Here is a 23,149-nt window from a genome sequence, read left to right as displayed (position 1 = left end):
CCCATGATGAGCAAAATATAAGGGGTGGGTCAAATTCAAATCTGCAAATGAATTATGCATAGATAAACAAAGTAAAATGCATAAATTAAATACTGAAGGGTGATATAAAATGAAGGTGATGATATAGAAATCTTTTGTCATAACAACATGCAGGCATTCTGGAGGCAGACGCAGTAGAATTTCACAAATCCAAAAATACATCACATTGATACACCCTGAGGACCAAAGAGATTTTGACACGTTGGTCCTCATAAATCAAAGTATTGAGTACAAGAATTGGCATGTTATGTTCAAGTTGTATCAGATGTAAGTGGGTATTTGTGCATTTCTGGTCACCCTCCTGCAGCCAAGGTATCAATAAGTTTGAAAGAGTGCCCAAAAATGTGACGAGATGTGTTGATCTTGGGGACCTGAGCAACAGGGAAAAGTTACAGACGTTAGGACCTTATTCTCTGAAGCGCAGGAGAGTAAGAGGACATTTGATAGAGCGATACAAAGCTATGAGAGGAATAGAGAAGGTCCATCCATCCGCCAAAAGCAGAACCTCCAAGTGACACAACATTTGAAATCTGATTTCCAACCCGTTCTGACATCTCAGTCTATGGCCTCCTTTTCTGTCACATTGAAGCCACCCTCAAGGTGAGGAGCAACACATTATATTCCGTCTGGGAAGCCTCCAACCTAATGGCATGAATACTGATTTCTCCTTCTGGTACAAAAATTCCCCCCACCCCTGTTCTTCTATTCCCCAATCGGAACTCTTACCTCTTCTCAATTTATCTATCACTTACCCCTGGTGCCCTTTCTCCTTCCCTGTCTCTTATGGTTCACTCTCCCCTCCTGTCAGATACCCTCATCTCCTGCCCTTTGTCTTTCCCACCCACCTCGCTTCACCTATTACTTTCCAGTTATCCTTCTTCCCCTCAATCCACATGTTCATTCTGGAGCCTTCCATTCCCGTCCCGAAATGCCGACGGTTTGTTCATTTTCACGGACGATGCCTGTCCTGCTGTGTTCCTCCTGCATTTTGTGCATGCTGCTTTCGATTTCCAGGATCTGTGAAATTCCAAGTGTTCTGGATAGGGTAAATGCAAGGAGGCCTTTCCCCCTGAGGATGAGCGCGATCAGAACTAGACGTCAGGATACCGGGTGAAGGGTGAAATGTTAAGAGTGAATATGAGGGAGTGTTTTTTACTCAGTATGTGGTGAGAACGTGGATGGACTGCCAGCGTACGTAGCGGATGCGGGGTCGATTTCACCCCCTTATGCGGATGTGAGGGGTGTGAAGGGCTCTGGTACTACTGAATTTCCATGGGACTAGGCAGCACAATTGTTCAGCATAGACTAGATGGACCGATTGGCCTGCTTATGTGCTGTACTGTTCAACTGTTGTAAGGGCAAGAGGCTTATTTCACAATAGGTCCATTGAAATGTCCCATCGAAGCTGACCTTGAGCCTGATGGTCGGTGCTTTCAGGCTCCGGCATCTGGAGAGGACAGATGAGAGGACCTCCGGGGTATTCGGGCTGTTTGGTTAGATAGATAGATAGATAGATAGATACTTTATTCATCCCCATGGGGAAATTCAACTTTTTTTCCAATGTCCCATACACTTGTTGTAGCAAAACTAATTACATACAATACTTAACTCAGTAAAAAATATGATATGCATCTAAATCACTATCTCAAAAAGCATTAATAATAGCTTTTAAAAAGTTCTTAAGTCCTGGCGGTTGAATTGTAAAGCCTAATGGCATTGGGGAGTATTGACCTCTTCATCCTGTCTGAGGAGCATTGCATCGATAGTAACCTGTCGCTGAAACTGCTTCTCTGTCTCTGGATGGTGCTATGTAGAGGATGTTCAGAGTTTTCCATAATTGACCGTAGCCTACTCAGCGCCCTTCGCTCAGCTACCGATGTTAAACTCTCCAGTACTTTGCCCACGACAGAGCCCGCCTTCCTTACCAGCTTATTAAGACGTGAGGCGTCCCTCTTCTTAATGCTTCCTCCCCAACACGCCACCACAAAGAAGAGGGCGCTCTCTTTACCGAGACAAAGTCACAAGCCCACAGGAGCACCAGACCCCTACCCTGAACAATCCACGGTGACTATGAACCCCATACCCACCGATGTATATACCCAAGAGACACCGTGCACGCCCAGCCCTACACAGACTCCTCACGACACTCCCATACCGGGCGCCATGCACTCGGTGAGGGGTTACTGATGCCTAACGGGCTGGCACCTCAAGTCAGTCCGGAGCCAGCACAACCACCGTCACCGGTGCAATCACCACCGGTGCTACGTAGATCGCAGTGACAGACTCGACCGTCTGATAGACTTAACCTGTAAATATACTTGTAAGAAACTTCGCCCTGTGGGGACTCCCTTTTAAAACAAAGGAGGGGTGAATGTGGTAAACTATGTATACCTGTCTGGACACGTCCCTCTGCTGACTGCTCCTGTGGCTCCTCCCACAGACCCCTGTATAAAGGCGATTGGGGCACTGCTCCTCCCTCAGTCTCCGAGATGTCCTACTCCCTTTTGCTGCTAATAAAAGCCTATCGTTCACTTCCAGTCTCCGAGAGTTATTGATGGTGCGTCAGGGTCCTTCCCCAGCAGCCTTGCCCCTACATTGTGACAGAGCGCTCTCGCCGAACATGGACCCAGCAGACACAAACACTGTTTTTTTTTTCAAACTCCCGTTAGCCAGAATCCCGCACAGAGTGCTATTTAGAAATTCAAGATAGTGATTCCCTTCACCCACCCGGGTCATTGATAATACGGGCAAACCTGCTGGAGGCTCCCATTGGGGGGGAGGGGGGTGGATACTGTCATGGTCCGGATTGGGTTCCCTTTAAATTTACCTTGTTTGTGTTACGATCCGACCGTTGGATCCTTGTTTCCCTTTAATTCCTTGTTTTCCCGTGTCCCTTGGGCTTGGTGATTAAAGGCAATTTACTCGCGACCGAACCGGCAGTTTATAAGTTTCCGACTTCAGCCGTTCAGCGAGTGAGCGTTAACGAAGCTGGTGCGAGTCAAAGTCATCTATCCGGAGCCAACTAGGTTTCCTGCCGGAACAAGCCAAGTCTCCTCCCGAAGGAAGGACCAGCAAGCCGCCTTCCCTTGCCCGAGCAGGTCCGGCAAGGTTAACCCGCCAGGGTGAGTCAAGAGCTCCCGCTGCTTGGGGCAAACTTGTGCCCAGTTATAGTACCGTCTATCGTTGTGTGGTCTCCGTATCCATGTCCTGTGTTTAAAAGAGTCCTGACCCTGTGTCAAGAAGAGTCCCGACTCCGTCCTGTGCCTAAGGAGGATTCCCGGCTCAATGCTTTCTATCCTGTGTCTGAGTCTGTCCCGTGAATAAGAAGAGTTCTGGCTCCATATCCTGTGTCTAAGGAGGAGTCCTGGCTCAGTTTTCCATGTCCTGTGTTCAAGTATCGCGTCCAGGCTCCGAGGTCCGTGATCTGAGTCCTGGCTCTGATCTCCGAGCTCCAAGTCCTAGCCCAGACCCTGAGTCCCGGCCTAGCCCAGACCCTGAGTCCCGGCCTAGCCCAGACCCTGAGTCCTTGTCCATTACGCCTATTCCTGGTTCCACTTTGCTCTCCTTGATTTCTCTCTGTTCTATCCTTGCGTCACGGCTCTCCTTGTAAGTAGTAATAAACTCTATTTAGTTAACCCTACAAAATGTGTTTGTGTCCTGCATTTTTGGGTCCTTCCCCTGCACCCTTGCCCCCACATTGTGACACCCTCCATGACTTCCTCCTTTTCTGCAGCCGTGCCACTATCTCCGATCAGCAGTGTCACGCCTTCATCTCTTTTTCCTCCTTCCCTGTCCTTTCGGAAACATCTAAAGCCTGGCATTCGAAGTAGCCATTCCTGCCCCCGAGCCATTGAAGTATCTTTAATGGGCACAACATCACAGCACTGATCCACACTCTAAGCTCAGCCGCTGTGTTTGTGAATCGTTCATTAGTGGAAGGGAAAACACTGGAAAACATTTATTCGGGTTGGAGCTTACCCAGGTGGAATATCAGGTGTTGCTGCTCTGTCCTGAGGGGGATCTCATCACGGCACAAGAGGAAGCCATGGAGCGACACATCAGAACAGGAATGGGAATGCAATTAAAATGTTCAGCCATCGTAAAGTTCCTCTTCTGGCGGATGGAGTGGAGGTACTCGATGAAGCGGTCCCCCAATTTACGACGAGTCTCACCAAAGTAGAAGAGGCCACATTGGGGCCACACTGGACACAATAGACAATCCCAGCAGATATTCAGGTGAAGTGTTGCCCCACCTGGAAGCACTGCCTTGGGCCCTGAAGGGAGGTGGTATATGGGCAGGTGCAACACTTAGGCTGCTTACAGGGATAAGCGCCAGGAGTGAGATTAGTGGGGAGGGAGCGATCCCTACAGAAAGCGGGGGGGGGGGGGGTGGGGGTAGGTAAAGATACGTATGTTTAGTGGTAGGATATTCAAATGCAGGTTAGTTATTTTCCAACAAATGACGCCTCTGATAAAGCAATGATCCCTAATTACTGTGTCACAATGTTCTGCCGAGTATAGCTCACTGAACTGGGGTTTTCTTTTCATCTTGCGATGGAAAGGCTTCAAGCAGATAAACACTAAAGGTTCAGTTCATTGCAGTGTGCAAATAGATTAAATGGACTTCCGAACCAACAGAATAGGCTGCCGGCAACGGTGGTGGTATTGCTGTGCGTAGGCCATCTCTCTTCAGCCTCCGGAGAGAGAGTTATCTTGACTTCCAATCTCGATGTCGTCACTTGCAGAGCTCAGTCATTTTGGATCGGCAACAACAACCCCTCCGCGGTCTCCATCAGCACAGGTGCATCACGAAGCTGTGTGCTCAGTCCCCTGCTCTACTCGCTTTGCACTCATGACTGTGGCTCAGCACAGCTTCAGTGCGATATTCAAGTGTGCTGACGACACCGCTGTCACCGGCTGAATCAAAGGTGGTGGCCAATCAGCATATAAGATGGAGACTGAAAATCTGGCTGAGTGCTGCTGTAACACAAACCTCTCACTCAATGTCAGCAAGACCAAGGAGCTGAGTGTTGACTTCTGAAGGAGGAACACAGAGATCCACAAGCGAGTACTCATGGGAGGGTCAGAGGTGGAGAGGGTCAGCAACTCTAAATTCCTCCGTGTTTTTATTTCCGAGAATCGGCCCTGGACCCGCCACCTATGTGCAATTGCAAGGCACCTCTACTTCTATACAAGATATTTAGAGGAATAGGCAGAGTGGACAGTCAGCGCCTCTTCCCCAGGGCACCCCTGCTCAGTACAAGAGGACATGGCTTTAAGGTAAGGGGAGGGAAGTTCAAGGGGGATATTAGAGGAAAGTTTTTCACTCAGAGTGGTTGGTGCGTGGAATGCACTGCCTGAGTCAGTGGTGGAGGCAGATACACTAGTGAAATTTAAGAGACTACTAGACAGGTATATGGAGGAATTTAAGGTGGAGGGTTATATGGGAGGCAGGTTTTAAGGGCTGGCACAACATTGTGGGCCGAATGGACTGTACTGTGCTGCATTGTTCTTTGTTCTTTATGAGTTTGCGAAGATTCGGCACGACATCTAAAATGTCGGCAAACTTCTACAGATGTGTGGTGGAGAGTACATTGACTGTGTGCATCACAGCCTGACATGGAAACACCAATGACCTTGAACGGAAAATCATACAAATGTAATGGATACGACAGAGTCCTTCACGGGTACAGCCTTCCCCACTATTGAACACATCTACACAGGAGGCTGATGCAGGAAAGTAGCATCTGTCATCAGGGACCCCAATCACCCAGGACATGCTCCCTCTCACTGCTACCATTGAGAAGAAGGTACAGGGGTCTCAGGACTGACAGAACGAGGGTCAGGAATACTTATTACCCCTCAAGCATCAGGCTCATGAACCAAAGGGAATGACTTCATCAATTTCACTTCATCATTAGATAATAAGACATAGGAACAGAATTAGACCATTCAGCCCATTGAGTCTGCCCCGTCATTCCATCAAGGCTGATCCGGATACACTTGCCTTCTCACCAAATCATTTGATGCCCTGTCCGAGCAGGAAACGATCACCTTTTGCTTTAAATATGCCCACGGACTCTGCCTCCACCGCAGTCTGTGGCAGAGAATCCCACAGGTTTATACTCTGGCTAAAAAATTCCTCCTTATCTCTGTTCTAAAAGGTCACCCTTCAGTTTAGAGACTGTGCCTTTTAGCTCTGGTTAGCTGCTACAGAGGAAACATCCTCTCTGCATCCACACTATATAGTCCTTTCAACATTCGTTAGGTTTCAATGAGATCTGCTCGCATCCTTCTAAATTCCAGTGAGTACAGGCAGAAAGCTGCCAAACACAGCTCATATGTTAACCCCTTCATTCCCAGAATCCTCCTCGTGAACCTCCTCTGGACTCTCTCCAATGAAAGCACATCTTTTTGGAGATATAGGCCCAAAACTTTTCTTAGAACTTAAAGAAACAACAGCACAATGTGTCTTAATGCACTCACCATATTCTGTGTAAATCAAACTTGCCAACTCTTATAAGCTGCACCCCTGCCCACTCCACACTACATTCATCCCCACTCACACACGTCAACCTTAAAACTACATCTTGCTATATTTGGGGCCATGGAGCATTGTGACCAGTTTTGGGCCCCTTCTCTAAGAAAATATGGGCTGGCATTGGAGATGTTCCAGAAGAGGTTCACGAGAATGATACCGGGAGTGAGAGGGTTAACATAAGAGGAAAGTGTGATGATTCTGGGTCTGTTCTCGATGGTGATTAGCAGAATGGGAGGGGGTGAGCTCACTGCATTCTGTCGAAAGGCCGAGACAGAGGAGATGGTGAGAGGATGCTTCCTATAGTGGCGAGTCTAGGACCAGAAGGGACAGTCTCCGAATAGAGAGGTGTCCTATTAAAACAGAGATGAGGAGGACTTCGCTAGTCAGGGTATAGTGAATCTGTGGAATTCATTGCCACAAATGGCAGTGGAGGCAATGTCATTGTGTATATTTAAAGCAGAGGTAGGTAGGTTCTTGATTAATGAGGGTGTCAAACATTGCTGTGTAAAGGCAGAAGAAAGGGATTGAGGGTTAAAACAATTAATCATGACGGGATGGCTGATACGTCATGTGGGTTGAATGGCCTAATTCTGCTTTTGTAATTTGCGGTTGTAATTGAGAATGTCTTTACAAACACTCTGAGAACTAAGTAATACAACTCCATATCCAACAATGAGAAAATGGTCCATCACACACAAGAACACTTCCATACACAGGAAGAGGCAGAACAAACGTGAAATTCGACAAGATTTCAAACAATCCATGGCCAAAGTCACTCAAATCTCATGTCTTCCCCATTCTGATATGTGCTCTGAAAAATAGCTGAAATTCTTGACCACATCTGCATGCCCTTTTGCATTTAGTTACTGCCATATGATTTGCTGATTAGGTCACTGGATTAACGAGCAGGTGTACCTAGTAAAGTGGCCAGTTGTATAAGTCACTCATAAGAAATTTGACTGGATGCTTGACAATGTAAAAAAAGAAACATATTTCTCACTTCCTGCATCTGTAGTGTTCGGATTTCCAGCAAAAATCTCTGCCTTAGGCTATGGAAGCTTTCAATGGTACTGAATGTTTCTTCAGATATGAAAAGTGTAAAAGAGAAGTAGGAGTGGATCTCGGACCACTGGAAAACGATGCTGGAAGACACTAGCACATGGCGGAAGTTCCAGGTTTCAGGGCTCATGAAGTATGTGAAGTTACCATTGTTAATGAGAAGGTTCTTGAGAACCAAAAGGTCTGAAGGTAGAAAAGTCATCTGAACCACATGGTGTACACACCAGAGTTTTGAAAGGGGTGGCTGAAGAGATCTTTGAGTCATTAGTAACGATCTCTCAAGAAACACCAGGTTCTGGAATGGTTCCGGAAGACTGGAAAATTGCAAATGTCACTCCACTCTTCAAAAAGGGGAAGAGGCAGAAGAAAGGAATTTACAGGCCACATGATAGCATAGCATGTAGTCAGCATAGTTTCCTCAAGGTAAAATCTTGCCTGACAAGTATATTTGAATTTTTTTGAAGAAAGAATAAGCAGGATAGACAACGGAAAATTGGTTCATCTTGTGTACTTGGATTTTTGGAAGTCCTTTGACAAGATGCCACACACGGAGCTGCGTTACAAACTACTCGCCCATGGTATTACATCGAATATCCTAACATGGATAAAAGAGATCAGGGTATGAAGGGTCCCGGCCCGAAACATCGACTGCTTACTCTTTTCCTTAGATGCTGCCTAGCCCACTGAGATCCTCTCGCATCTTGTGTGTTGCATGAAGGGAGCTTTTTCTGGTTGGCTGCCGGTAACTCATGATGTTGCACAGGGGCCTGTGTTGGGACCGATTCGTTGTACATTATACGTTAATGATTTGGATGATAGAATTGTTGGCTTTGATGCAGACTTTGCAGATGATACGAAGATACGTGGAAGGCAAGGTGGGTTTGAGGAAGTGGAGCAACTACAGAAGGACCCAGACAGATTAGGAGAATGGGGAAAGAAGTGGAGATGGAATGCATTGTCGGTAAGTGTATGGTCATGCACATTGACAGAATAAATGAAAGGTTAACTATTTTTTTAAATGGGGAGAAAATACAGAGTAAATACAAAAAAATACAGAGGAGCAAAATGACTTGGGAAACCTTGTTTAAGATTCCCTCAAAGATAATTTCCAAATTGAGACTCAGAAAAGATGACCAGTGCAGGTTGACCTCACACCTACTCATTGTCTTCTCCTGTCCATACTACACCAACCGCTGCCACTGGGCTATAAACGTGCAGGAGCAGTGTGGGGTTAAGTGCGTTGCATGCTGCCTCGGCTGGGGCTCGAACCAATGACCTTCAGATCGCTAGCCCAAAGCCTTAACCAATTGGCCACACGCCCCACTCACTGTCCTAAGTCCAATAGTGATTGCTGTCTGTGCGATGTTTACCGCCGCCTTAATTAGGCCTCTATCTACGATCTTTCTCTGGTTCTACATATTTGGCATGTTCAGCCCAGAATTGTGCAACAGGTTGTAGAGTCAATGTAGGAGGAGGTCAATTAAAAACAGATAACATTTCTTCACGTGGAACATGGTGTTCTCGTTGGATCTCATTGCGTCTGCACCTTGTGGTTGGAAAACCGATCTTCTCAGTCTCCTGCGGTGGATCAGTCTTGTCGCTTTCTGTGGACAGAACGAAATGGTTGACACGAATCTAGATCATGCAATGACACCACATCCGACTCCCTCCCCCCAATTCACTTATAACCTTTGAAGGGATTTGGATTGAGATATGAATGGGATTTCCCACAGAATAAATTTTGTCGTTGGTATCAGTGTTTGACAACAAAACTGGAGATGAGCCCAAACATTGATCCAGTTATTCAGTTGGAAACTTTATGATGACGTAACAATATAGATCGTGTTGTTGACAGGAAGATGGTATTAGGCTATAGGATAATATTGATAAAGTAGTATGGTACTTAGATTCAGACCGTGAGCATATGAAATAGCATCAGACTTTCAGCATTCAGCTCTTCTATTCTGCTCTGCTATCCCATCGTGGTTGATTTATTATCCCTAACAAGAGGTTTTCTCTCGTTTGCTCCTACACATCCATACATTTGTCTATCATTTAGTGGCTGTTTAGCGGGTACGTTTAATCCGAAAGGTATCTCAAAATGCTAAATAGTCTACAAACTGTTCTGCAGGAGTCACTCTTATGATGCAATGAGTATTTTCTACGGTGCTTCCACAAACAGCAAACGACAAGTACTGACTGGGACGCCTCAAGTGTTTGAGCCAGTTCCCAACGTCCCCGGACTGTCTGAGTGAATCGGATTTCAGTCACGTCACGGCAAGAGCCTTCAGCATTAGTACATACAGTACCTGAGTTTGTCACCGTAGAGAACGGCACCCATCACTAAAAGGGCGAGAGTTTTCAGTCCGAGTGGGATACACAACATCAGCACGGTTTCAGAAGCGCCTGTCCCTGAAGTGAAAGTGAGAGAGGTCAATCCAGACTCAGGCAAAGGGGGAGAGACCAATAATGTAGACTGATTAAAATCTGTAGGTGTGTAGATGAATTTATCATTTAGCAGATTTTTACTGAAGAAGCTACAGCTGATAACTTGTGTGTGAAGGAATTAAAAAAAAGGGTATTAATAAGAATGCAGAGATCAGAGTAACAAGAATTAAACATTTGAACAAAAAGTTTTAACCTGTAGTAAGCCCATAGATCATAAGGTACAGGAGCAGGTCTGGGCCATTCCATCATGTCCAGTTTGTTATCATGTTTGCTGTTGTGTGCTGGGGCAGCAGGCTGAGGGTAGCAGACACCAACAGAATCAACAAACTCATTCGTAAGGCCAGTGATGTTGTGGGGGTGGAACTGGACTCTCTGATGGTGATGTCTGAAAAGAGGATGCTTTCCAAGTTGCATGCCATCTTGGAAAATGACTTCCATCCACTCCATAATGTACTGGTTAGGCACAGGAGTACATTCAGCCAGAGACTCATTCCACCGAGATGCAACACTGAGCGTCATAGGAAGTCATTCCTACCGGTGGCCATCAAACTTTACAACTCCCTCGGAGTGTCAGACACCCTGAGCCAATAGGCTGGTCTGGACTTATTTCCACTTGGCATGATTAACTTATTATTATTGAATTATTTATGGTTTTATATTGCTATATTTCTACACTATTCTTGGTTGGTGCAGCTATAACAAAACCCAATTTCGCTTGGGATCAATAAAGTATATCTGTCTATCTGTTATTCTTCTCAACTCCATTCTACTGCCATCTCCCATAAAATTTGATGTCCTTTCTAATCAAGAAGTTCTCAACCTCCACTTAAAGACCAAGATTTGACCTTCACTGTCATCTGTGGCAACGAATTCCTCAGATTCACCACCGTCTGGCTAAATAATTTCCCCACAACTCTGTTCTAAAGGGACGTTGTTCTATCCTGAGGTTGTGTCCTCTGGGTGCTCCGGTTTCCTCCCACAGTCTCAGGATGGACCGGCTCGTCGGTTAATTGGACATTGTAAATCGCCGTGGGTTCAATAGGTGGGTTTCTGGGTGGTGTGGCTCGTTGGGTCGGAAGGGCCTCTTCTGTGCTGTATCTCTAAATGAATAAACAAATAAATAATGAGGTGGAGAGTCCATCTTATCGTACTGGGGGACCACTCTGTAGTTATAACTGTAGGATAAAAGCTGTCCTTCAGCCTGGTGGTCCGTGCATCCAGGCTGTTGTACCTTCTGCCCAGTGGGAGAGGGCCAAAGAGGGAATGTCCAGGGTGGATGGGAGGGTCTCTGATTTTGCAGTCTGTTTCACAGAGACGGTGAGAAGTGTAGACAGAATCCATGGAGGGGGCTGGCTTCTGTCTTGATCAATGTGACAGGTTGAGTCCTGTAATCGTGTCCTGTCTGCCTCCTCCCCCTGACATTCTGCAGAATCACAATAGGGATTAGGATAATTTCACCGGCTTGTGTTTTGTGCAGCAGTACATTGCAATCATCATCATCGGTACGTGCTGTGTTGTGTGATGTGGGCAATCACAGTCTCTTAACCATGATGAACACACACAAAATGCTGGAGGAACTCAGCAGGCCAGGCAGCAAGATGGGTGACGGCAGCCATTATCAGTGCATTTCAGAGATTGCCTGCCTGGTGTCAGTGGTCCAGAAGACCATAGGATATAGGAGCAGAAGTAGGCCTTTCGGCCCATTGAGTCTGTTCTGCCATTCAATCATGGGCTGATTCAATTCTTGCAGTCATCCCCACTCCCCTGCCTTCTCCCCATACCCTTTGATGCCCTGGCTAATCAACAACCTATCTATCTCTGCCTTAAATACACCCTGTGACTTGGCTTCCACAGCCGCTCGTGGCAACAAATTCCACAGATTTATCACCCTCTGACTAAAATAATTTCTCCACATCTCTGTTCTAAATGAACATCCTTCAATCCTGAAGTCGTGGTACTTGTCCTAGAATTGTCACAGTCCTGATCGTTTATTCCCTAGTATCCTATAATTTCCTTTGATTGTGCCATGGTTCTGACCGTTAGTTTCTCAATTGCTTCTAATTTTCTTTGATGACGACACACCTATTTTCCATCAGGACCTGCAGTATAAGAACCCTGGTGTTACAAACCCCAGTTGCCAGATCGTTGGTCTTTTTCCTGTCTGATAACTAACGTTTCCCAACCGCTTAGAACCATTTGTTCCAAGTTCAGCTCCAGTTTGAAGGTTTACCTGTGAGACTCTGTCTCTCTGAGTCAAGTCTCAGTGTCTAGGCTCCGTGTCAATGTTCCTCCTGTTTACTGTCTAACGTTCACGTCCGCATCTGCATCCTAACTCAATAGAAAACCTACAGCACAATACAGACCATTCGGCCCACAAAGTTGTGCTGAACATGTCGCTACCTCAGAAATTACTAGGCTTACCCACAGCCCACTGTTCAACTAAGCTCCATGTACCTATCTAAAAGTCTCTTAAAAGACCCTATCGTATCCACCTCCACCACCGTTGCTGGCAGCCCACTCCACACACTCACCACTCTCTGAATAAAAAACTTGCCCCTGTCATCTCCTCTGTACCTACTCCCCAGCACCTTAAACCTGTGTCCTCTTGTGGCAACCATTTCAGCCCTGGGAAAAAGCCTCTGACTATCCACATGATCAATGCCTCTCATCATCTTATACACCTCTATCAGGTCACCTCTCATCCTCCGTCACTCCAAGGAGAAAAGGCCGAGTTCACTCAATCTATTCTCATAAGGCATGTTCCCCAATCCAGGCAACATCCTTGTAAATCTCCTCTGCACCCTTTCTATGGCTTCCACATCCTTCCTGTAGTGAGGCAACCAGAACTGAGCACAGTACTCTAAGTGGGGTCTGACCAGGGTCCTATATAGCTGCAACATTACCTCTCGGCTCCGAAATTCAATTCCACGATTGATGAAGGCCAATACATCGTACACCTTCTCAAGCACAGAGTCAACCTGCGCAGCTGCTTTGAGCTTCCTATGGACTCAGACCCCAAGATCCCTCTGATCCTCCACACTGCCAAGAGTCTTACCATTAATACTATATTCCGCCATCATATTTGACCTACCAAAATGAACCATCTCACACTTATCTGGGTTGAACTCCATCAGCCACTTCTCAGCCCAGTCTTGCATTTTATCGATGTCCTGCTGTAACCTCCGACAGCCCTCCACACTATCCACAACACACCTAACCTTGTGTCATGAACAAATTTACTAACCCATCCCTCCACTTCCTCATCCAGGTCATTTATAAAAATCACGAAGAGTAGGGGTCGCAGAACAGATTCCTAAGGCACCCCACTGGTCACCAACCTCCATGCAGAATATGACCCGTCTAGAACCACTTGTTGCCTTCTGTGGGCAAGCCAATTCTCAATTCACAAAGCAATGTCCACTTGGATCCTGTGCCTCCTTACTTTCTCAATAAGCCTGGCATGGGGTACCTTATCAAATGCCTTGCTGAAATCCATATGCACTACATCTACCGCTCTTCCTGCATCAATGCGTTTAGTCACATCCTCAAAAAATTCAAATCAGGCTCGTAAAGCACGACCTGTCCTTGACAAAGCCATGCTGACTACTCCTAACCATATTATACCTCTCCAAATGTACATAAATCCTGCCTCTCAGGATCTTCTCCATCAACTTTCCAACAACTGAGGTAAGACTCACTGGTCTATAATTTCCTGGGCTATCTCTACTCCCTTTCTTGAATAAAGGAACAACATCCACAACCCTCCAATCCTCCGGAACCTCTCCCATTCCCATTGATGATGCAAAGATCATCGCCCATGCCTGTGTCCTGCACTTGGGTTCTCCTCATTCGCCACGTTCCATTGCAACAGAACGATCTGGTCACAATGGACCCAGTGGATACGAATACCCTGTAACAAACCCTCGCTAGCCAGGGCTCCCTGCTGGGTCTGCATGATCAACTTCTCCGGGAGGTCATGGAGAACCTCCGTTCCCTGTCTGCTAATGTAAAGAAGATTGGTGACCAGGTGAACCGAGTATCCACTCATTTTACCCCATCCACTCCTGGAACTCTGTCTAACCAATCCAGACAGTCTGTAGTGGCAACCCCCTACGTGTCAGCAACACCCACGCCAAGAGAGCCTCACGTACCTGAACCAGAACACTCCACTGGAGATTTGGGGAAGTGCCAGGCCTTCCTTCTGCAATGCTCCTTGGTGTTCGATCAGCATTCATTGACGTATTCCACAGACAAGTCAAAGATAGCTTATATCATGGGGTTGTTGCGGGGAAGTGCCTTAGCGGGGGCTACAGCTGTTTGGGACAATCAGCTGGATATCTGCTCTTCATTCCCCACCTTTATCACAGAAATGAGAAAGATCTTTGACCTCCCAGTCCGTGGTAAAGATGCCGCTAAGTGTCTACTCATTCCTGTCAGGGTTCACGCAGTGTTGCCGATTATTCTGTGAAACTCCGGACATTAGCGGGTGGAACTCAGGGTGGAACGATGATGCACTCCAAAGGGTATTTCTGAATGGCCTCAGCAACATGGTGAAAGACAAGTTGGTGGCAAGAGATGACACCGACAGCCTGGACTCCTTGATCTCCCTAGCCACCAGGTTGGACAATCGTCTTCGAGAACGTCATAGGGAGAGAACTGGTCGTCCACCACCTTTGGCCACTCCACGGCACCCTGTACCGTCTCCCACCAGCACAGGCCTCTCTTCTCCTCCCGCTCCTAGAATAGCTCCCAGTCCGGCCATTTCCACCATTCCGTGAGAGGAGCCCAAACAGCTGGGCCCGAACCGCCTTTCCCCCACAGAACAATTCCAGAGATTAAGATCAGGGGACTGTCGCTATCGTGGCCAGTCTGGCCACTTCCGTGCTACCTGTTCCCTTTGGCCAAAAGGGAGGGCTCACCAGTAGAAAGGGGGATCTTGGTGAGCCAGACAACATTCCCTTCCGTCCCCCGAACCCAGATGCAGATCCAAGCTACTTTACATTAAAACCAACAGTCCCTGCCTCTGTCCGCTCCAGTGGACTCTGGTGCCGAGGGAAACCTTTTGGATGAAAACATATCTTCCCGGGCCGGAATTCCTCCGGAGCTGTTGAGTATTCCTCTGGAAGTCCAGGCACTGGATGGTAGACTACTGGCCCGAGTCACACACTGTACACCACGCCTGTCTCTTACTCTCTCTGGGAACCATCGGGAACAGGGACAATTTAACCTAATTTCCTCTCCTCAAGCTCCTACTGTTCTTGGGCACCCCGGTTAAGCTGCCATAACCCCCACATCGACTGGTCCACCTGGAAGATAGTCAGCTGGAGTCCGTTCTGTCACTCCACTTGTCTACAGTTGGCCCTTTCTCCTGTAAAAGTCACCGTGACCTCGTCTGCCTCTGAAACTCCTGACTTATCCAAGGTTCCAGCAGAGTATCACGACCTGGGACAAGTGTTTAGTAAACAACGGGCCCTTTTCCTGCCTCCACACTAACCTTACGATTGTGCTATTGACCTTCTCCCCGGGGCCCCTCTACCCACCAGTCAGCTGTATAACCTGTCCCGGCCAGAGAGGGAAGCAATGGAGGTTTACCTAAATGAATCTCCCGTGGCAGGCATTATCCAACCCTCATCCTCCCCTGTTGGCATAGGTTTCTTCTTTTTAGGGAAGAAAGGTGGTTCACTGTGCCCCTGCATTGACTCCCAAGGCCTAAATAGTATAACCATAAAGAACAAGTATCCACTGCCCCTTATCAACTCTGCTTTCCAACCACTTCACGGAGCCACCATCTTCTCCAAGTTGGACCTATGAAGTGCCTACCACCTGCTCAGGATAAGGGAGGGAGATGAGCGGAAAACAGCATTTAACACCCCTCTTGGTCACTTCGAATACCTGGTCATGCCATTCGGCCTCACCAATGCCCCGGCCGTTTTCCAACCCCTGATAAACGATGTCCTTAGAGATTTTATTAACCGTTTTGTTTTCGTTTATTTTGATGACATCTTAATCTTCTCCCGCAGTCTTCAGAAACACACCCACCATGTCGGTCAGGTTCTGCAGAGGCTTTGGGAGAACAAAGTATCGTTAAAGCTGAGAAGTGAGAGTTTCATGTCCCCTCAGTCAGCTTCTTAGGGTACATCATCGAGAGCGGACGAGTGAGAGTGGATCCCGAAAAGATCCAGGTGGTGGCGGAGTGGCCAAGACCCACGACACTCAAGCAAACTTGGGTTTGCAAACTTCTATCGTCGTTTCATCAGGGATTACAGCCAGGTGGCAGCGTCCCTTACTCGACTCACATCACCTACGACCCCTTTTCACTGGGACCCCGAAGCGGACTCCGCCATCTCGGAGCTGAAGAGATGTTTCACCTCCACTCCCATCCCGGTCCAACCTGACCCCTCTCGCCAATTCACTGCGGAGGTCGACGCCTCTGACTCTGGGGTGGGAGCGGTCCTCTCCCAACGTTCCGGCCCAGACCAGAACTTCATCCCTGGGCCTTCTTTTCTCGCCGCCGAATGAAATTACAACGTAGTGATCCGGGAGTTACTGGCCATCAAATTCTCTTTGGAGGAGCTGAGGCACTGGCTGGAGGGCGCAGAACATCTGTTTATCGTCTGGACTGATCATTAATGGAGAATGTGTGGAGCAGGTTAAGACCTACAAGTATCTGGGAGTACAGTTAGACGAGAAGCTAGACTGGACTGCCAACACAGATGCCTTGTGCAGGAAGGCACAGAGTCGACTGTACTTCCTTAGAAGGTTGGCGTCATTCAATGTCTGTAGTGAGATGCTGAAGATGTTCTATAGGTCAGTTGTGGAGAGCGCCCTCTTCTTTGTGGTGGCGTGTTGGGGAGGAAGCATTAAGAAGAGGGACGCCTCACGTCTTAATAAGCTGGTAAGGAAGGCGGGCTCTGTCGTGGGCAAAGTACTGGAGAGTTTAACATCGGTAGCTGAGCGAAGGGCGCTGAGTAGGCTACGGTCAATTATGGAAAACTCTGAACATCCTCTACATAGCACCATCCAGAGACAGAGAAGCAGTTTCAGCGACAGGTTACTATCGATGCAATGCTCCTCAGACAGGATGAAGAGGTCAATACTCCCCAATGCCATTAGGCTTTACAATTCTACTGCCAGGACTTAAGAACTTTTAAAAAGCTATTATTAATGCTTTTTGAGATAGTGATTTAGATGCATATCATATTTTTTACTGAGTTAAGTATTGTATGTAATTAGTTTTGCTACAACAAGTGTATGGGACATTGGAAAAAAAGTTGAATTTCCCCATGGGGATGAATAAAGTATCTATCTATCTATCTATCTATCTATCTAAGAACCTTGCGTACATCCAAACTGCCAAACGCCTGAATTGCTAACAAGCCCATTGGGCATTATTTTTTGGCCAGTTCAGATTCACATGGATGCTCGATGCCCGATGCCATCTCCCATCAATATGTTTCCAAGGAGGACATTCCCAACCCCGAGACCATCCTTCCACCATCCTGTGTAGTGGCTGCCCTCACCCTGGGAGATCGAGTCCATAGTCAAAGAGGCCCACCAGACTCAACCTGACCCAGGCAACGGACCCTCCAATCGCCTCTTTGTGCCGATTCTGTTCGGTCACAGGTTCTCCAGTGGGGGCAAACTTCACATTTCACCTGCCATCCCAGAATCGATCGGACTCTGTCCCTTCTGAACAGACATTTCTGGTGGCACTCCATGGATGCTGACACTCACTCCTTCGTCTCTGCCTGTTCTGTTTGTGCCCGTGGAAAAGCCTCCCACCGACCACCGGCTGGGTTGTTTCGTCCCCTACCTGTCCCTAGCCACACTTGGTCTCACATTGCGCTGGATTTCGTTACGGGACTACCCCCTTCACATGGGAACACTGCCGTACTCACCGTGGTGGACCGCTTCTCCAAAGCTGTCCACTTCGTAGCCCTTCCCAAACTCCCTACAGCCCGTGAAGCAGCAAACCTTCTTGTCCATCACGTTTTCCATCTTCATGGGATTCACTCTGACATTATTTCTGACCGGGGTCCCCAATTCATCTCTCAAGTCTGGAGATCGTTTGTCAAGCCCTTGGAGCCTCAGTAAATCTGTTGTCTGGCTTTCATCCACAGATGAACGAGCAAACCACGATTTGGAAGCAGCATTGCGCTGCATAACTGCCAACAACCCGTCTTCCTGGAGCACCCATCTTGCTTGGGTAGAGTACTCCCACAACTCCCTGGTCAGCACCGCCACCGGAATGTCTCCCTTTGAATGCTCACTCGGTTACCAACCCCCTCTGTTCTCCACGCATGAAGATGATATTGCTGTGCCTTCAGTTCAGGCCCATCTCCGCCGGTGCCACAAGATCTGGAAAGACAGCCGTACGGCCCTGCTCCGCTCAGCCGACCGCAAACAGAGGATTGCCGAATGCCATCGGATTCATGCACCTGATTATCGGCCTGGGCAGAAGGTTTGGCTCTCTTCTAAAGACATCCCCCTCAAGAATGAACCCAGGAAACTCGCCCCTCGCTACCTGGGACCATTCGAGATTGAGAGTGTCATCAACCTCTCGGTGGTCCGACTCAAACTGCCCGGATCCATGCACATCCATCCTACATTTCACATCTCCCAATTGAAACCTGTATCTGTCAGCCTTTTGTGCCCTCCTGCCGAACCCCCTCATTGACGACCACCCAGCGTACACCGTCTGGCGAATACTGGATGTAAGCCACTAAGGCAGAGGCCTCCAGTACCTGGTCAATTAGGAGGGATACTGCCCGGAGGAACACCCCTGCATTCCCCGCTCCTTCATCCTGGACCCTTCCCTCATCCGTGATTTCCATCGGGACTATCTGGACAAGCCTGGTGGTTTCACCCCTGAAATGGGGAGGGGAGGTACTATCATGGTCCTGATCGTGTATTTCCTAGTTTCCTCTAATTTCCTTTGATTGTGCCATGGTTCTGACCGTTAATTTCCCAATTGCTTCTAATTTTCGTTGATGACGGCACACCTATTTTCCATCAGGACCTGCAGTATAAGAACCCTGGTGTTACAAACCCCAGTTGCCAGATCGTTGGTCTTTTTCCTGTCTGATAACTAACGTTTCCCAACCACTTAGAACCATTTGTTCCAAGTTTAGCTATGAGACTCTGTCTCTCTGAGTCAAGGCTCCGTGTCAAGGCTCTGTGTCAAGGTTTCTCCTGTTTGCTGTCCAACGGTCACGTCCGCGTCTGCAACCTAACTAAACCTCCATGCCCGTGTCCTGCTCTTGGGTTTGCCTCGTTCGTCACATCTCATTGCAACAAGAATCCCCTACGTGGGAAATAACTTTCCCATCTCTAATCTGTTCTGGCCTTTTAACATTCAGAATGTTTCTATGAGACCCCTCCCCCTCATTCTCCTGAACTCCAGGGAATACAGCCCAAGAGCTGCCAGACGTTCCTCATACAGTAACCCTTTCATTCCTGGAATCATTCTCGTGAATCTTCTCTGAACCCTCTCCAATGTCAGTATATCCTCTCCAAAATAAGGAGCCCAGAACTGCACACAATACTCCGTGTGGTCTCACAAGTGCCTTATAGGGCCTCAACATCCTATCCCTGCTCTTCTATTCTGTACCTCTAGAAATGAATGGCAACATTGCATTCAACTTCTTCACAACTGACTCAGTCTGGAGGTTAACCTTCAGGGTATCCTGCATAAGGACTCCCAAGTCCCTTTGCATCTCTGCATTTTGAATTCTCTCCCCATCTAAATAATAGTCTGCCTGTTTATTTCTCCCACCAAAGTGCATGACCATACACTTCCCAACATTGTATTTCATTTTCCATATCTTTGCCCATTCCCCTGTATCCTCAACATTACCCGCTCCTCCACCTATCTTTGTATCATTGGCAAACTTAGCCACAAATCCATTAATCCCATAGTCCAAATCATTGACATACATCGTAAAAAGCAGCGGTCTCAACACCGACCCCTGTGGAACCCCACTGGTAACCAGCAGCCAGCCAGAATAGGATCCCTTTATTCCCACTCTCTGTTTTCTGCCGACCAGCCAATGCTCCACCCATGCTAGTAACTTCCCTGTAATTCCATGGGCTCTTATCTTGCTAAGCAGCCTCATGTGTGACACCTTGTCAAAGGCCTTTTGGAAATCCAAGTACACCACGTCTACTGCATCTCCTTTATCTACCCCGCTTGTAATTTCCTCAAGGAATTGCAGTAGTTTTGTCAGGCAGGATTTTCCTTTCAGGAAACCATGCTGGCTTTGGCCTATCTTGTCATGTGTATAACCAGGACTTGTGATCTGCACCAGCTGCTTATACGAACATCCACCATCTGTTCCCATGGCTTCACATCACCCTGATTCTGGGCTGGAAGGAGGGGTGGGGGGGCTAAGCAGGTGCTACACCGTGGGCAAGGGTGACCTGCAGGCTCGCGGAGGGAAGGAGCATCTTACACCCCCTTAGGTAGAGACACATCTCCACCCCGCCACACGATAATACATTGCAATACGTATTAATAAAAAGACTATAAATTACTGTAACACACTGTACGGTTTCACTGCTAATGTAATGGCTTCACTGTGATGTTCCACTGCTGAGGTAATGGTTTCTCTGGAGTAGCAATGTTTGGGTTGTAACTGGAGATAACGGGGCATGTTTGTGAATGAGAGGGATGTTGTTCTTTCTTGTGTGTCTGGGAGCCGGGAATTCACAGACATCTGCTGGGGAGAGATGAGGAGAGAAGACGCGAATGGAGAGAGAAGGTAGACTGCCAGATGGAATGGAGTTGGAGTGAGGGTTCGAAGGTCAGCGACGATCAGAGGAGATTGATGGTGGACGATCGACCTTATCAATGAGCTCCAACGTTTGCACATTCGACTGTTTCTGGAGAATGGGTCCTTTTCTTTTTCTTGTTTCTTTACTTTACAATAAGAAATATATATCTATATGTAGAATTTTAAATTAAATAAGTAGCAGGAAAAGAGGGAAAAAAAGGAAACAAAGTAAGCTGGTCCTCACTTTTCTGATTGTCCATTCAGAAATCCGACGGCAGAAAGGAAGAAGCTCTTCCTGAAATGTTGACAGTGTCTTCTCTGGGAAACTTCCTGATTCCCCGTTAGAACTCCACTCATTCCTCCCAGGCTCAGGCAAAGCCCCACCATTGAAGGTCTGGGGGCCACCCTGTGTGAGGGACCGTCTGAGATGGAGATGTGGTGGGGAAATGGAATTCATCACCAGCTGAGGCTGGGAGTGGCCGACATAACATTCATCCCCGGAGTCTGGACACAGAATACAATAGGTGCTGGAGGTTCTGACCCGTCCATGAACACTGCAGAAGATGCCGAGATGGTGTGGGAGAGAGCAGAGGCCTCTGTGGACATGCTGGAGTCTGTCGTGGGTTGGGGACAGGCCCCTCCCATCGGTGCAGCCTTCCTCTTTTGCTCAGTGCTGCCCCCCAGTGTTCACTTAGTGAGAGACAAGCTGGACCAGGACAATATCCAATCTACCATCCAGCTCCAAGCCAGACCACTCAAGAACTTGGGCTATATTATGTCTTTTTGTGACTGTATGCTTTTCTGCGATCGTAACGATGTGTACTGTGTGCTGTTGCTACTCTGCTTTACACCTTGTCCCTGGAGGAACGCTGTTTTGTTTTGCTGTATGCACGTGTGGCTGATTGACAATTAAACTTGAACTTGAATGTGGTGACAGGTTCTTTTCCGGGTCTGATCTACAGTCAGATCTCACTCGGTGACAGACAGATAAACACGGGGGTGGGGTTGATTAGAGAAAGGATAATGGTAGCAGGCTTCCCCCCACCCACCCCTAAAAACCTCCCCATGCCCAGCAGAATGTGTCAATGGTTTCTTACCTGGTCTGACCTGCAGCTGGATCTCACTCTGGATCACATGGATAAATGGGGGTTTGACGTAGGATGAATAATCATGATTCCTTTCCCTGAATGCAGCCAGACACAGGTAGCTGTGACTGTCCGACACTCTCAGCTGCTTTATCCTGGTCCAGGCATTTCCCAGCTCTGGGTCCCCGACGAGCTCGTACCGAGTCACTCCGTTTTCTGCTGCCCACGATCCATTTCGAATACGCCTGAAGGTGACGATGTGTCGGTAGGGATCCTTCCTCATCCACGTCACCGTGTGTGCGGTGAGTCGTCTCTGCCGAGGCCGTGTGAACACACAGGGTAACGTGGCCGAAGCTCCCTCGGTTCCAGTCATCACTGAGACACTCTCGCCGGGAGCTGAGGGAAGGACAGGTGCCAGAATAAATCAGTTAACCCTCAGCAAAAACGTTTAACACTGACAAAATTTCCAGCCAACAAAATAATAGAAACTCCCCACAGCACCCTCCTGAATAAAAACACAACCCATCTGTGTCTCACTAATTGAAAACCATTCAAACAAGAGAAACCCTTTAGAACATAAAACAGTCCCATCGGGCGGGAGGTAGAGAAGCTTAAATCTCAATTCCTGCACCGTCTGTGAGGAGTTTGTACGTTCTCCCTGTGACCGCGTGGGTTTCCTCCGGGTGCTCCGGTTTCCTCCCACAGTCTAAGGATGGACCGGCTCGTCGGTTAATTGGTCATTGTAAATTGTCATGGGTTCAATAGGTGTGTTTCTGGGTGGTTTGGCTCGTTGGGTCGGAAGGGCCTGTTCCGTGCTGTATCTCTAAATGAATAAACAAATAAATAATGAGGTGGAGAATCCATCTTATCGTACTGGGGACCACTCCGTAGTTATAACTGTAGGATAAAAGCTGTCCTTCAGCCTGGTGGTCCGTGCATCCAGGCTGTTGTACCTTCTGCCCAGTGTAGAGGGCCGAAGAGAGAATGTCTAGGGTGGATGGGAGGGTCTCTGATTTTGCAGTCTGTTTCACAGAGACGGTGAGAAGTGTAGACAGAATCCATGGAGGGGGCTGGCTTCTGTCTTGATCAATGTGACAGGTTGAGCCCTGTAATCGTGTCCTGTCTGCCTCCTCCCCCTGACATTCTGCAGAATCACAATCGGGATTAGGATAATTTCACCGGCTTGTGTTTTGTGCAGCAGTACA

The 23,149-nt window shown here is 47.8% G+C and overlaps 1 long non-coding RNA gene across 1 annotated transcript; it reads right to left on the bottom strand.

Annotated features, from left to right (window-relative positions):
• Window positions 1–8,634: 8,634 nt before the first annotated feature.
• On the bottom strand, window positions 8,635–10,546 carry LOC140728684 (uncharacterized). The gene is made up of 2 exons (XR_012099146.1): window positions 9,949–10,546; window positions 8,635–9,243 (listed from the first exon to the last, which is right to left on the bottom strand). It is a non-coding gene; the product is annotated as an uncharacterized lncRNA (long non-coding RNA).
• Window positions 10,547–23,149: the final 12,603 nt, after the last annotated feature.

This window comes from Hemitrygon akajei, chromosome 6, assembly GCF_048418815.1.
Source record: "Hemitrygon akajei chromosome 6, sHemAka1.3, whole genome shotgun sequence".
NCBI classification, from domain to species: domain Eukaryota; kingdom Metazoa; phylum Chordata; class Chondrichthyes; order Myliobatiformes; family Dasyatidae; genus Hemitrygon; species Hemitrygon akajei.
This window is presented reverse-complemented; position numbering and strand designations above follow the sequence as displayed.